The sequence below is a fragment of the Eulemur rufifrons genome, chromosome 7 (assembly GCF_041146395.1).
Source record: "Eulemur rufifrons isolate Redbay chromosome 7, OSU_ERuf_1, whole genome shotgun sequence".
Taxonomy (NCBI): Eukaryota; Metazoa; Chordata; class Mammalia; order Primates; family Lemuridae; genus Eulemur; species Eulemur rufifrons.
In genome coordinates, this window is record NC_090989.1 from 3,964,367 (window position 1) to 3,975,886 (window position 11,520).

Below are 11,520 nucleotides of genomic sequence, written 5' to 3' on the forward strand. Positions count from 1 at the left end.
ATAATGTCTTGCAGCAACTTGGATGGAACTGCAAACCATTGTCCTAAGTGAAGTATCTCAGGAATGGAAAAACAAATGCCACATGCACTCTCTAATAATTGAGAGCTAAACGATGGCCACACACAGGCACAAAGAGATGTCAGGATCATTGGAAATCCAGGAAGTGGGGAGGGTGGGAGAGGGTGAAGGGTAAAAACTTACGTATCAGGTAAAATGAACACTGTTCCGATGATGGGCACGTTAAAAGCCCTGACTTAGGCCTCATATAAGGTGTCCATGTAAGAAAGATAATTTGTACCCCCTTAATATTTTGAAATAAAAAAAAATAATATTTAAAGAAAAAATTATGGAGGATTTCTGCTCCAGCCAAGACAGAGTAACAGGGACTGGATGTGCCTTCCTACCTAAAACAACTAAAGCACCAGATAAAATACATGAGCCAATAGTTCTCAAGACACTGGACTCCAGGCAATGAAGTGGCAATTCTTAAATAATTTCTTTTTTTTTTTTTTTTTTCTTTTTAGAGACAGGGTATTGCCATGTTGCCCAGGCTGGAGTGCAGTAGTTATTCACAGGCGCAATACAGCACACTGTAGCCTCAACCTCCTGCTTCAGCCTTCTGAGTATTAAATAATTTTAATGTTAGTAAAACTTTAAATAGTTAATACTATTTAATATTAACATTTGATATTTACTATTAATGAGAGAACTGCCATGTGTAATAATTTGTCTTAATCAAGTGACAAGTTTAAATAATTTTAATGATAGTTAAAATTTGCTATTTAATATTAATATTAAAAATTATATGTAATGTTAATTTAAAATTATTTTAGATCACTTGGTTAAGAGAAATCGTCAAACACAACAGCTATCTGAATTGAAAATGAGATAAGCAAAGAAGTAGACATTGAAAATACCACTGATGAATGTTTCCATTAAAAGCCAGGAAAGTAAAATTATAATAAATTTGTTGTTAGTAAAATATTTAAACTTGAAATACTGTTTCACTTTTTCATTTTACAGAATTTTTCAGCTACCTTAATGTTTTATAAAAAAACATAAAAACATATAAAAAATATAAAAAGAACGTGTAGGGGGCACACATCTTTCGTTTTGTTTGTGGTCCAGTGAGGCTCAGCTCAGCACTGGTCTTTAAGGAAAATGTTGTTTTGTTCATCATGGATTTATTGCATTAATTTGGATTTTTTAAAATATTGCATTAAAATGTTTGTCTTGATGACTGAGTTTTGGGCATCGCCTTACATTTTTCACTCCAGACGAGCGCTCACTCTCCTCACCCCCGTCCCAGCCCCGAGGCCCTGTCTCCGCGTGGAGCCATCTACCCGCCAGGAGCAGGGAGCTCGGGCCACGGTCACTTTACAGCCTTTTCCTCTGGCGGGACGCTTGAAGACACTTGGGCGGGGGAGTAAGGTGACACTGTTCTTACAGCTCTTGAGTGTGACTTAAAGAAAGTGAGGCAAAACTTTAAAGTCCCCAAAGCTCCTCCTGTCCTGGAAGAGTACAGAGGCACCTGGATGTGGCCATTTGTAATTTGTGGGCAGCAGGACACAAAGATGAAAAGAAAGGACAAGCTGTCAGCCGTGACCCAATGGGCTCTGAAGGCGGAGCAGACGGGACAGGGCGCTGGGTCGTTGCAGAGGTGGATGCTGTGCGCAACAGGGGTGGCACCGCACGTGGCAGGGTGCAGGTCAGCGCTCTGAAACCTAGCTCTATGCTAACGTCACCACGGGAGCTAAGACGCGCAGGTGCCATGTTCATAATGGCCCCAGAGTGGAAGGGCCCGCGCCGCCAGCAGCACAGAGGATGAGCAGAGCGGGGTGCTCGCCCCGTGGCTGCCCGCTCAGCCGGAGGACAAATAGACCTCAGCTCGTGCAGCACGGCGCAGGAGCCCGCGCGCGAACGGAAGACAGGCGCGGGGGAGGCCTCACTGCACGATTCTGCCTCGCAAAGAGCAAGGCGGGCGGAAGTGCGTGTGCCGTTAGAAGCTGGAAGGCGGTATCTGGTTATCTTTGTTAGGGCCAGCGGGTCGTGACTGACAGGGTGTATGGAGCGTCCCAGGTGCTGATCACCTGGCGATTCCTGATCTGGTTACTCGGGTGTAGCTCACTGGTGAAAACTCCCCGAGCTGAACACATGACACGTGCACTTTTATTTATGTATGTATTTATTCTGAGACAGGCTCTCACTCTGTCTCCTGGGCTAAACTGCAGCGGCATCATCATAGCTCACAGCAACCAAAACTCCTGGGCTCAGGTGATCCTCCTGCCTCAGCCTCTCAAGAAGCTGGGACTATGGGCAAAAACCACCATCCCCAGATAATTTTTCTGGCTTTTTTAGAGACCAGGTCTTGCTCTTGCTCAGGCTGGTCTCGAACTGGCCTCAAGCGATCCTCCTGTCCCCACAAAGTGCTGGGATTGCAGGCGTGAGGCACTGTGCCCAGCCGGCACTTTTCATGTGTATTATGCCTCAATAAAATATTTTAAAAGCAAATATAAATAACAACCTATCAGATGGGGGGCAGTAAATATAAAGTACCTGTGTGCCCGGACCAGCACTTCTCGAACTTCCACGTGGCTGCAGATGACCCGGGGGCTTGTTAAAATACATGAATAGCTCTGCTCTCCCAGGTCTGGGGGGCCTTGCATTTCTAACGAGCTCCTGGGCTGGGCCAGCCCTGAGCGCTGTGAGCTAAGCCACTCGGCGTCCTTCCCCAGGAGAGCCTGGGGACCTGCGTTCTTAACAAGCACCCACATTATTCTCAGGCAGGTTTGAAAAACACAGATCAAGTTCCTAATCACCTAACCAGATAGCAAAGAGTTCCATGGGAGTAACTGTTTTTCTGCAAATGAGAAAGTTGGCAGCAGGGATTTCAGAAATAGCTTTTAAAAAATAATTTTTAAAACAGCAGCAGGAGGAGGACCTGGCCAAGGTCAGGGAGCACGCTCCCAGCCAACAGCAGCAGGAGTCTGCCAGGCGCTGTGCACACCTGCCTGAAGGAAGCAGAGGGGAGGATGGGGTGGAGGGCAGGGGCCCTGGAGGGCACAGCTGGAGGAGTCCCACCAACCAGCTCAGTGCCCTGGAGATGATGGAGACTCCTCCCAGATCCTGGGACCAGCCAGAGACCAACACGGACTTTCCAGTGCCCAGTGTGCGTCTCTCGCATGGTCAGGAGCTGGGGGCAGCGTCCTCAGCGCTGGGGGCCCCCAGTGTCTATCCCGACTTTGCTTCTGGTTTCCTGCCCAAGACAGTGCTGCACATGTGAAAATCAGCCCACAGGGACCGGTGTGACTAGAGACCCGGAACACCTTCAGGCGTTACAAGAGGCAGCCAGGTGGGTCCGAGGGCAGACGCTGTGACAGCTTGCAGGCATCGTGGCAGAGCCACCGTCCTCCACAGGTCAGGGCGTGTGCTGGGCAAGCCTCTCCCAACCCCTTCTTGTGACAGGGCCTCCATTAACACACTGCCTGGCCTCCTGCGGCCCTTCACTCACCTGCCCCCCAGGGAGGGGCTGTGGCTCCCACTGGCAGCGTTGGGCACTCGAGGGGCTGCACCGCCTGCAGAAAGCTGTCATCCGTCAGCCTGCTGGTGTTTGGGCACCTGCCTCTGCGAGGTTCACAGACCAAGTCGGCCAGAGGTGCTCAAGCTGTGTCCTCAACTTACCTTTCCTGGGACAAAAGGTGACAGTTTGCACCCCCTGTTAACTCACTACTGCATTCCCAATGCATCCAGCACCCAGGTGAGTAGGAGGGGTGCTGTGTATTTGGGCCGCACTCAGAGCCCCTGATATAAGGTGCAAATGAAAGTGGGAAATGTCAATGTCCCAATGTTCTGCAAGATGGCTCCCAGAAACTTCCCTCTGGAGAAGCTGACATTGATCCGGGACAGCACTTTGGGCCTTATCATTAGGCAGATGGTTTGTAAAGATTTGGGAAACAGCGAAGGACCCAGGGCAGGGAGGACCCACTGAAATCAGCCCCGGCCGGCTCTCTGTTTCTGAGCTCTAACCCTGTAGCTGCGGACATCTCAGCAAGCCCCAGAAGACCCCCACCCGCCACCTCCTCCCCTCCAACCCGCCCTCAACCCTGCATTTCCAGAAGCATCTCACCCCTCCCATGGGTGGGACCTGGTAGCTGGTAGCTGCTCCGGGTCCCTCCCCCTGCCACCCCCCTAGCAGGTGCGGTAGTCCTTGCTCTTCTGACACCAGGACTCTGGTTCTCCACCCCCCCAGTCAAAAGCCTCCACTGCAAAGTGTCCTAGGACGGGCTGCTCAAATTCCAATGTGCATTCGAATGACCGGGCTCTTGTTAAAATGCAGGTTTTGATTCCACAGGGCTAGGTGGGGCCTGTGACTCTGCATTTCTAACAAGCACCCAGGTGGCGGGTCCGGAACCCCATTCTGAACAGCGGGGCTCCAGGTGACCACAACCCTGGTGACGCCTGTTCCTTGCTTGCTCCTTGGGTGGTTCCCCTTCCCCTTGGGTAAAACTGATGCTCCACAAGGGCCAGGCTCTGCCTTCAATCCCCAACTCATCTCCACCAGGTCCAACCAGACAGGCCGAGCCGCTGGCACCGCCCACCATCTCCAGGTCTGCGCTCCCTGCTCCCTCCGCCCGCCGCCTCTTCCCTCCTCTGTTCCTGCTCACCCCCAACGCCCCGCCCAGCCTCTCCAGCAGGGCCAGGTGCTCCTCCATCTGTGAAATGCCCCTGTGGCCTTGGCTACGTGGTTCCATGATAGTTTGTGTGCACCCTGCTCCATCCCCCTGGACTGCGAGCGCCCCATGGGCGACTTGGCAGCTGTCCCCAGATAACAAGCGCTTGCTCCCTAGTGGTTTGTGTTGGGACCTGATTCCAGGGGATGGGTGGGGGTGGAGGGAAGAAAACAGGGAACAAGGGAAACCCGGGCAGGGCACATTATCAAGCTAGTTACGCTGGGCGACAGGGACCCTCTGAGATGGGAGACACACCTCCTGCCACCCTGGTCAAGGTCCGCCAGGGGCATGCACGCCCCATCACGCCAGGATCAAGATCTACGCGTGCTCCAGAGCAGATGCCGTCCCGCGCAGAGTCGGTGGGGAAGCAAAGCCGGGAGCAAAACGCATCTGGGCCACTGAAGCGAAGCGCTGCCCCCGGCCACCTGTGTGCAGCCACCAGCCGGAGCAGGGCGGAGGCAGAAAGCTAGGCCAGGAGGACACATTGCAGCTCCTCTCAGGTGTGGCCTGGCACGGAGCTGCGCACCTGCACGCCCCAGCTGCGGGGGATGCAAGGACTGCAGAGCGAGCGAATGAACGGAGCAGATGCCTCCCTCGCTTTGTGGCTGCGCCATCAGGTCCATGCCCCAGGAAACAGTCACCGCTGAGGCTCCGGAACCTCTCGGGCAGGAGCAAGCGGCGCGTAGAAGTGACAGCTCCGCACTCCACAGCCGCGGAGAACCAGCCTCAGGACGGAGGCGGAGGACCAGGTCAGTCTCGCCGCTCTCTGCCGTTTCTCCCACGCCCCGTCCGAAGCCGGCAGCCATTCCTTGACAAAGACTTAGAAGTCTTACAGATGCTTATCAAACTTGGAGATAAAATAAAAGCTGGAAGAATATCAAATATCTTATAGGCAAGGCCAAAAAAGATCTAGTGGGGAACAAGAAAAAGAAAGGACTACGGAACTACGCTATGCCTTGGCCGGGAGGCCGGGGTGGGCCGCGTCTGAGCCAGTCCGGGTCGGGCGTGGGAGCCCCGGGCCGAGCGCCGAGGCGGGCTGGCGGGCTGGCCCGGGTAGGCACGCCAGGAATGCCGCAGGTCCGGGAGCGTCAGACGCCAGAAGCACGGAAAGGAGAAGCGACACTGCCTTTAAAAAATGCAAATGTGAATATGTGAAATGAAAAACAAATTCTTTAAAAATTGCTTCGTCTCAGGTTTGATTTTGAAGAGCATTGTCGTGGCATCACCGTCCCCTCCCTCTCCCGGAATGACAAGAGAAGATTTAGCTCCCAGAGCCCTGCTCCCAGTGTGGGGTCCTCGGGGCTCTAGGACAATTCAGGTGAGAGCCAGAGGGTCCCTGGCATGCCTTATCAGCAAATGCCTGGCTCTTCCCTGAATTTTGTTTTTCACATTAATCCAGACGCTTTGGTTTATAGATTTTCTCCTTTTCCTTTTCCTCTCCATGTGGTTCCCTTCTTACATGGGACCTTATTTCTAAAAGTAAACTAAATTAAATCAGAACAATTAAAAACCCAAGAACGGATCAGAACCAGTCAGGAGCAGGCCCTGGCCGTGGAGCAGTGGCAGAGTCAAGCGGCACCTGGGGAACCTGGTGACGTCGTCGGTGACACTGGGGAGACACACTGGGGCTGTGTTAAAGGAGGAGTTCATTACACACTCAACTAAAGGGGCTTTAGTAAAATCACAAAATCTTCTATGGTTTTTCTTTTTAAAATTTTAATTGAAAAGTATATTTTTAGAGACAAGGTCTTGCTCTGTGGCCCAGCTGGAGTGCACTGCGGCCTCCACTCCTGAGCTCACGTGGTCCTCCTGCCTCAGCCTCCTGAGTGGCTGGTATGTTTTTTAAAAGACCAGAAATATTCTCCAAACAAATCATCCTAACATTGGACCTTATTTGTTTGTTTGTTTGTTTGTTTGTTTTTTGAGACAGAGTCTCACTCTGTTGCCCGGGCCAGAGTGAGTGCCGTGGCGTCAGTCTAGCTCACAGCAACCTCAGACTCCTGGGCTCAGGCGATCCTCCTGCCTCAGCCTCCCGAGTAGCTGGGACTACAGGCATGCGCCACCATGCCCGGCTAATTTTTTGTATATATATATTTTAGTTTTCCATATAATTTCTTTCTATTTTTAGTAGAGACGGGGTCTCACTCTTGCTCAGGCTGGTCTCGAACTCTTGACCTCGAGCGATCCACCCGCCTCGGCCTCCCAGAGTGCTAGGATTACAGGCGTGAGCCACCGCGCCCGGCCACATTGGACCTTATTAAAAGCTGAAGGTATATCATTAATGTTAACTGTGAAAAATTCTTCCCATGCAGAGCTGAATGAAGTAAGGTGCTTTTGTTCTCGTAATCTAACATAACACAAGAGCAGGGCTTCACAGCCCCAGAGCAAAGGCTGCTCGAAGCGTCTGTGAAAGCTGTGTCTCCCCGTGTGTCTGTCTCTCTGGAAGTGACCATGTGCCGGGCCCTACGCTTTTACATCTACTGATTAGCCATTCAGTCCCCTTGGAGACTATACGAGGTTGGCCCTCTCATAACCCCATTTTATAGATGAGGAAACTGAGGCATAGAAAAATAAAATGATCTGCCTAAAGTCACAGTAGCCAGAATTTGAACCCAAACAGTTGGATGTGGAGCCTGAGGTCTTCATCCGCATGTGATACTTCCTAGTAAGGGATGACTTGGATTCAATTCTCGGGGAGAGGAGAGATGTTTTCAGGTGCAGAAGGGTGGGCTCTGCAGGCAGAAGCTGCAGGGGTGACACCAATCGTCGGCAGGTCAGTTGGGGGCTGAGGAGGCCCCACCGGAGGCTGGGTGGGGTGGGGCAGGGCCCAGAGGGTGGTCAGGAAGGGGAGGCTGGCGTTGTTCCCAGGCTGAGGGGCTGAGTTTCACCCTGTGGGAACCTGCAGCCTCAAAGCTGAGGAGTAGAGGGACGAGGAGGGCACCACAGAAAGTTGCCCTTGGCCTTGAGGGAGACATGTGCCCCTGAGGGGAGGGGGGCTGGGAGAGAAGACCTAGCCTAGCCTGGAAGGCCTGTGGGGGCACGACCGGTGCACACCTGGATTAATAAGTACGTCTTGCAAACAGGATCCGTGCACACCTGGATTAATAAGTACGTCTTGCAAACAGGACCTGTGCACACCTGGATTAGTAAATATGTCTTGCAAACAGGACCCGTGCACACCTGGATTAATAAGTACGTCTTGCAAACAGGACCTGTGCACACCTGGATTAGTAAATATGTCTTGCAAACAGGACCCGTGCACACCTGGATTAATAAGTACGTCTTGCAAACAGGACCTGTGCACACCTGGATTAGTAAGTACGTCTTGCAAACAGGACCCGTGCACACCTGGATTAATAAGTACATCTTGCAAACAGGACCCGTGCACACCTGGATTAGTAAGTACGTCTTGCAAACGGCAGCCCTAGACCAGACTTAACTTTGGGGCTTGAGCCTGATGTTTCCTGAAAACCTACAGATATTCGAGGAAGGGACTTTAAGGCCTGGTCCCAGTTCTCAAGGAGCTCAGGGTCTAGTTGGAGCGACAAGCACACACAGGAAAAGTTACATATCAATAAAGGTCCCCGTGGCGATGCAGGACAATAGAGAAAGTGTCTCGGGACAGCACCAAAGGAGCGCTCAGGAGGCAGCTGTGGGCCAGTGGTTGCTGCGGGCAGCTGTGCAGGTGGTGTCTCGGGCGGGATACAGCCGATGCGAGAAACCATGGCAGAGCGCACAGGCCAGGGGCTACAACACCCAGAAGGGAAGGGCAGGGGCGGGGGAGTGGTGGCTGACTGAGTGTGCAGGTGGTTGGAACATCAGGGAGCCCCCCGTGAGCCACGGACCATCCCTGAGTGAGGCAGGTCCCGGAGCCTTACTGCCCTCTCCCCGGGCTCAGCACTTCTCGGGAGCTCCGTGCACGCTGTGGTCTTCCGTCCTCCCCCAGCCTGCAGCTGGGCATCCTCGTGCCCATGTCGCTGACCGGGAGGGCGAGCTTCAGGAAGGCTGGGGAACTAGCCCAAGGTCACACCACTTGGAAGTGCCCAGGGAGCCCCGGTCAGGACGGTCCCAAACACCTGCCCTGGGGTCCCAGCAGCTGGCAGGCGGGTGCAGGCAGAGCTGGGCAGACCTGAGCCAGGGGTGGAGAGGCGGGAGGAGCCACAGTTAGACAGCAAGGGCAGGGCTGCGGGATCTGGGTTCCGATTGCTGGATGGGATGGGACCCGGCTGGGGAAGCAGGCTGGGGGAAGGGCTACTCCCCGTGGGCGTGTGAGAGGACCTGCAGCCAGAGGCGGGGATGTTTTTGTTGTTGCCTAAGCGTTTTAAGTGGTATTTACATGTTGCCACTAACAAAGCCCACACTCCATCAGCCTGCATTGCAGCAAGGAACGAGTGAGCACGTGCCTTTGTTTAGTTTCTTCCCTCGTGCTTAGAAGAGAAGCATCGCCATGCGGATTCTCCGTTTGACTCATTTTCTGTTCCTGTCTGTCTGTCTTTGCTGCTCAGTCATCTGAGGTTACACAGGTGTGGTGCGAAGGGCACGCTGAGCGCCGCACCGATGCTCCCCGTCTTCGCCCTGGCTGAGCGGCAGCGTCCGTCCCGCAGTGCGCCTGGAGCCCGCCTGTGCCACGCCAGCCCCATGGCGGCTTCGCCGTAGGGCTGGCCCCCACGGCCCACCAGGCTGCCTCAGGGAGACCCCCACGTGGCACCCTGGACAGCCCCCCCCGCCACGCCCTCCAGGAGCATGTGGAGCCCCCCCCACTGTCCCACACCACCCCACCCCCACCGTCTTCCTTCTGCCACAGGAACAGCACCCAGCGGTCACCAGGGTCCTGCCCGAGCCACCCCCTCCAGCAGCGCCCGGCCTCCCCTCTGCCAGCTTCCGCAGCTGCTGGTGGGACTGTTCCTCTGCTGAGTGTAAGCCGCGTGAGAATCGATTTTACTCATCGTTACACCCTGGCACCAGGACCAGGGCCTGGCGCACAGCAGGTGTTTAATAAATATTTGTTGATCAGTGAACAAACGAATGAACACACAGGTGAACAAACTGCCGTGCCCAGCCCGTAGTGACAGCCACGTACAATGTTTGTTAAAACAATCAGCCCAGCTCTGTTGTAAACCGGGGTAAAATACACACAACATGGAATTTACCATTATAACCACTTTAAAGTGTATAATTTGGTGGCATTCAGCACACTCAAAATGTGTGAATCACATCTAGTTCCAGAATGTTTTCCTCCCCCTCCCTGAGAAACCCTGTGCACAGATCAGCCCCTCCACCCCCCCAGCAGCGTCCTGCCTCCACTGGTCACCTGCGCTGGACATTTCACACGAAGGGATCAGGCAGCATGTGGCCTTTGCGCCTGGCTTCTCTCTCACCCCGTGGGATGTCCCGAGAGTCATCGTGTGGTAGCCTGGGTCCTCCCGGCTTCATCCCTTTTTCTGGCTGAATAATGTCCCAACATGGGGACCTGCCGCTCACCCGCTGATGGGCTTCTGCATCTCCCCTCTCACTGCGGGGCTGGCGCGAGTCTTGGTGTCTTTGCAGCTGGTCCTAGAGCTGCAGGATGCACACCTGGCACCCCCTCTCCTGCCTGCCCCCGCCCTTGGTCGCCGCAGGATGGTCATTAAGCACCAGAAGGAAGCTCTGCCACCGTCAGCTTGCACCAGGACAACGCGTCACGGCCTCCTGGGATGTCCCCACAAGGGCTCTCGACTGAGACAGCAGCAGTGGCCAGGCCCACTCTTCCCAAGGTGAAAGCGCACCCCCCTTGTCTCTGCTTCCTGCTGGACACTTCTCACTGCAAACCCGCCGCAGGGAGCACCTCCACGCCTCTCTCTCTGGGGCCCTGTTAGGGAGACGCTTTGGTCATCCGGGTCACCTTCCTCGGTGCTCCACCAGGAGCCTCGTGGGGATGTTTGGAGAGAGAGGAAGCACCTGTGTCCAGGAGAGCCCCCTCACCCTGGCTAACAGACGGCAGGTGGGCTCAAGGTGGGAGGGCTCGGGCCCCTGTCAGCCCGCTCCCCAAAGGACATATTCACACTCTAAACACACCCTGGCAGCAAGAGAACCTCATTACAACTGTTCCTTCAATTATGCATAACTTGTTAGATTGATTTTTTTAAAAGACAAAATAATTTTAGAAAGAAGGGTCATTTTGTCCCTAACCATAGTGGATCATTGCACTTGAACAAATGGGTATAAGGCAATAATTCCGTCATCAGGAGCCTCCCGGGAGGCCTCACAGCGCAGCTTTGATGACAGTGCGTATACGTGGCTTTATTATTGCAGCAAACAATGCCAGCGACCCTTGATCACAGCCTGGGCCGAAAAGTAAATGATTCCCAAAGACATATCTGATGGACGGATGTCTTGGAAACATGTCCTCAGGACTGAGGCTTCATTGCTTTTGTAGAAAGGCGAATCTCAGCTAGTAAGGGATTGAGTAGTCAGAGCTCTGGACACACCGGCTCAACCCGCACTGAGTCAGCCATAAACGCAGGGTCCTTGGTAAGTCCCAGAGCTCTCTGGACTTCAGACTCCTCCCTGCAAAACAGATCATAACGTCCGTTTTATCCACCTTATATTAATAGCATTGCTATGAGGGCGAAAATCAAAATGTGGCAGTATCTTATTCCATTTTCACGTTTTCAATTCCCTTTAATGTGTCTTCAGTCATTTTTACCTGCTGCGTAGTCCAAGGTGCACGGCATCAGCAGGGGTGCTGGGGCTTTACCTTTGTCTTCACTGTTTCTCTGACTCTGCCTGCAATCCGTGTTCCTGGAGGCGG